The sequence below is a fragment of the Terrapene carolina genome, unplaced genomic scaffold (assembly GCF_002925995.2).
Source record: "Terrapene carolina triunguis isolate 2854851 unplaced genomic scaffold, T_m_triunguis-2.0 Scaffold89, whole genome shotgun sequence".
NCBI lineage: Eukaryota > Metazoa > Chordata > Testudines > Emydidae > Terrapene > Terrapene triunguis.
In genome coordinates, this window is record NW_020664440.1 from 30,615,074 (window position 1) to 30,619,888 (window position 4,815).

A 4,815-nucleotide genomic window follows, 5' to 3' on the forward strand; every position below is an offset into this window, starting at 1 on the left:
AAAATCAACCTTCTGCTGGTGGCATCTGACTCAGATGATGAAAATGAACATGCATCAGTCCGCACTGCTTCGGATCGTTATCAAGCAGAACCCATCATCAGCATGGAAGCTTATCCTCTGCAATGTTGGTTGAAGCATGAAGGGACATATGAATCCTTAGCGCATCAGGCACGTAAATATTTTGCAACGCCAGCTACAACAGCGCCATGTGAACGCCTGTTCTCACTTTCAGGTGACACTGTAAATAAGAAGCAGGCAGCATTATCTCCTGCAAATTGTAACCAACCTTGTTTGTCTGAGTGATTGGCTGAACAAAAGAAGTAGGACTGATTGGACTTATGGGCTCTAAAGTTTTACACTGTTTTGTTTTAGAGTGCAGTTTTTTAAATAATTCTATATTTATAATTTCAACTTTCATGATAAAGAGATTGCACTACAATACTTATATGAGGTGAATTGAAAAATACAATGTTTTTTTGTTTTTTACAGTGCAAATATTTGTAATACAAATATAAAGTGAGCACTGTACACCTTGTATTCTGTGTTGTAATTGAAATATATTTGAAAATGTAGTAAACATCCAAAAATATTTAAAATAAATGGTATTCTATTGTTTAACAGCACGATTAATCGTGCGATTAGCCACAATTAATGTTTTTAATTGCTCGATAGCCCTAATACCAAGCTCTCCAGGGGTTGACAGAACAAAGCTGGACTGGGAATCCTGCGGATATTTTCACAGTTGCGTATGGAAGTGGATGGCCTGTGCGGGCTAGGAACTAGAGCGAAACCCGTAGCTGCTTAGCTTTGGCAGCCTGCAGCCCAGACACACAATCTGCACCTCCTCCACTGGGGAAAACTCAGCACTGCGATGGGTGCTAGAGAAATGGACAAGACAGATAGGATCTCAGACGCCTTCGCCACCTGTAGTGAACTCAACACCTCCAGTGGGCCAGGAACGGGGCTACAGCGGAGGAGCCTGGTGCCCTGGGCAGGGAAGGGGGCGTGGCTCGAAACGGGGCTGTGATCTTGAGGGACAGGCAGGAAACCCTTAGCCTTGTGACCAAGCCCCTCGGGGTACCCGTAGGGCCAAGGGCCGCTGCCTCTCCTCAGTCCACCGTGCTCCCCAACGTCACCCAATGGTACCGCCCATCTCAGCGATCTCGCCCCCCGTGTTTCCCGATGATACCATCCCCGCATGCGCACTGAGCACAAACCAGCCCACCCATCCAGCACGCGAGAGCTGCGGCGGGACCATGATCCCTCCGGCTCCTTTCCGCCCCGTTGGCCTGGGACTCACCGCGGAGGAGGGCGGAAGGGCCAGGACGACCAAAACAGCGCAGCTCCCGATGGAGGCCAACTGTTTCTCCAAAACCACAGAAACAAGATGGCGGCGCTCACTTCCGGCCACCCCCGGAAGTCCAGCTCCAGGGGTAGAAGAGATTAGGGCGCCGCCATATTTGGGACACGTGATAGCCATCACTCTTGCAGAAAACTAAGGGGTGGAGGAGGGAAAAACACTGCTCCAGTGACGGCGGGACCATCGTGCAATCATTTGATCGGGGTCCCCCCACCCATTCCTGCTGAAGCCGCATGGTGGCTTTGCCTCATATGATCAGGAAGCAGCAAGAGAGAGTCCGTCCCCCTCCAAGACTAGGACAGAGTTTGGGTCCACGTTTTGTGCCAGGCAGATCCCTTGACCCAAGGAGACCTGGCTCAGCTGCTGGGGCTAGCCTCCCTACTCCGCCCAGCTCACTGCCTCCAGCCTAGACACAGTTGCTGAAGAGTTTGGCAAGGCAGGTGGCTTCAGGTGTTAGGAAAAGTTACCAAGGCATAACATGCCCTGTGGGTGGACGGGTCACAGCACATCTCCTTGCTCATTGGCCAGTAGCAGACTAGGCTCAGGACATGCTTGAGGATGCAATTCTTCCAGGGAGAAACAGCACAAACAAGCAAGGATGAGGGGTTGTTTATCCTCTCTCTACTCCAGGAAGAGGGCAGATCAGACTGCATTGCTAGAAGCAAGGGCGATACCACTGTCTGGTTGCAGATGCTGGTATACAACAGGGATGGTTTCCAACATAGAAACACAATAGAGTGGTGGAGCAAGGATGGCTCAGAAGAGCAGGAATGGGGTATGAAGCCATTCACCTTTAGCTTACAACCTCCAGTCTGTCTCTAGGAGCAAGGGGTGGAGGCAGGGGGAGAGAGACAAACTGTCTCAGATTATTCCACCTTTAGCACACTGATTTCAAATATGACCCAGGTCAGGAGTGGCTGAATATAGGAATACAGTTACTGCCAGACTGGACCAGATCCAAGCTCCATCTAGTCCAGTATCCTGTCTCTGGCAGTGACCGGTGTCAAACTGTTTTCCATCTGACAGTCATTCAGTGGCCCCACAAGATACAATGTAATTCTCAGCCCCACTCCCACTGGACAGGCAGCCACAAAAACACCACCACTTTTATTAGGAGCCTCAGTTCAAGGGCCAAGGAGCAAAGCGAGGAAAGCTGCCTCTTGGTGGTGGGACACAGAGACAACTTCAGTATCCACGATATCATGTGTCCCAAATATGGCAGCCCCCAATTAACAGATGCCTATAGCCGAACATATGATCTTTCAAGTAACCACAGGTCTGGAGTTAACCTGTGACTCTAAAAAAATAACTAGCCTCTCAGCTTCCTTCACAACAGCACTCACTCCTGAAAACCAGGACCTGGGTTGTGTATAATGAAGGATTAGGGTTAGTAAAGCCCTTTAAGTATTGATATGTGCCTAGTATTATCGTTTTTTAAAAACAGAGGCAGGGCAATGAGAAGCAACGCGATTGGTTGAGAAAGGTTCCAGCCCATATGGTAAAAGGGGGAAAAAAACAAAAACAAAAAACAAGATTCAGCCTTAAGAGCTTTGGCCGGGGGTGGGGGAAGTTTTCCCTGGTTCCAAAGGTTCGTAAACTGCCCAGCTGATTCCCCGGGGCACCCAGTCACCACTCTGCAAACGGATAGCACTACGGAGCTGTTAGCACGGCCTGGGGACCTTTGCAAGGGGTGGGAGATTTGTCGCCTCACAACCCCTCCCCTCCGGTGTCAAGTGAACCGCAACGTGGGGCTACAGGCTCAGAGCCAGGCCAGCCTTCGCGAGCCCTCTCCTCTCATCCCCCTTTGCCCTCTGCTAGGGCGACACCGCTCCCCCAAAATGCATCTGCTAACTGCCACCTCGCTGCTCCCCAGCCTCCTGCCAGCACCACAGCCCCGTTCTCCTCTCCTGCCCCGGGGGGCACTCCCCCTCCCCCACCTGAGCAGGGGGGAGGGAGGGGTCGCCTCTCCTTCACTCACCGGGGAAGCCCCGGAACCGGCGTCTCGCCTCCTACTCACAACACGCCCCCACCAGCTACTTCCGCTCCATACCGGAGTCTGGCTCACCACTGGTGCCTGAGGCCTCCCAGGGTAGCGCCATGTTACCTGGGTCATGTGATCAGAGGACTATTTCCTCCTCTCTCACACGAACACACAGTTTAGTCTCCCTCCCCGTCCCTACACAATGGAGTTTTAGGGCGGAGGGGGAGCTGTTGGTGATAATGTGGCGCGAAATATGTGATAACATCCTGTTGGCATGGTGCCCACCTGGGATGAAATAAGTCACCGACACACAGACCTGCAAGCAACACAGACTATGTATGTGCCTTGCAGCATCAACATGGTGTAAAATAAACCACTGGCCCATGGCACCACAGCATGAAATATGGCACCACACAGCATCGGGGTGTGTAAAATAAGTCACTGACCTATGGCACCACAGTATGAAATATATCAGCACGTGTTGCCCACATGACATGAAATAAGTCACTGGCTCATAGCCCTACAGTGCAAAATATGGGGAAAGCTGGGGAAAACAAGACCAGGAGTTTGAATGTCACCTCTTCTCTGTGCCCCATGTGAAATATGTCACCACACAGAGTCAGGGTGGTGTGAAATATGTCACCACTCAACAGCAGCCTGAGCTGAGTCACCGATCCATGGCAACGGGTGTGAAATACATTACAGCACCACAACGAGTTGCTGGGCCTCAGCCCAGTTCCCGGCAGGACAGGTGTCCCCATCACACAAATCCTTCACTGCAAATCACCCACATGTCATCACCACTCCCAGAAGCTAATGATGTAGCTGTTCACCCAGTTACACCAGAGTCCTGCTGAATCAAGGCTAAGGCATCTCTGCCTATTAATTATTATTATTACTACTACTAGTAGTAGTATTGTAGCACCAAGGAGGCCCAATCATGGACCAGGACCTCAGCAGGACCTGTGCTAGGCGCTGTAAAAACACAGAACTAAGAGACAGTCCCTGCTCCAGAGAGCTGACAACCTCAATATAAAACAAGAACATAAGCACAGCCATACTGAGTCAGACCAATGGTCCATTTGACCAGTATCCTGTCTTCTGACAGTGGCCAATGCCAGATACTTCAGAGTGAATGAACAGAATAGGACAATTACAGAGTGATTCATCCCCTGTCATCCACTCCCACCTTCTGGCAGTTGGAGGCTTAGGACACCCAGAGCATGGGGTTGCATCCTTGATCATTTTGGCTAATGGCCATTGATGGACCTATCTGTGAACTTATCTAATTCAAGAGACTACAAGATGGAGACATACAGGGGAGTATAACAGGTGGATACAGACAGACAGATGGGAGTACAAGGAAACAATGAGACAATATCAGTCAGTATGATAGGCTGTGGTCTCAGCACACCAGCAGCCTAACCATTGCCAAGTTTTCTGTAGGACTCACAGCAGAAGAGAGTTTTAAGGA

General features: G+C 50.5%; 1 protein-coding gene across 4 annotated transcripts in view; it reads right to left on the reverse strand.

Moving 5' to 3' along the window:
- Nucleotides 1–3,380, reverse strand: part of LOC112102348 (RNA-binding protein 4-like) — a 6,953-nt gene extending 3,573 nt beyond the window's left edge. For 2 of the 4 annotated variants that reach the window (XM_024193583.1, XM_029911154.1), the window contains exon 1: nt 1,301–1,376. The gene's annotated coding sequence lies outside the window, so the exon portion shown is untranslated. Of the gene's footprint in view, nt 1–9; nt 50–1,300; nt 1,377–3,338 lie in introns of those variants that run through there. The other 2 variants (XM_024193582.3, XM_026650346.2) reach the window with 2 other exon arrangements.
- Between the last annotated feature and the right edge of the window lie 1,435 nt (nt 3,381–4,815).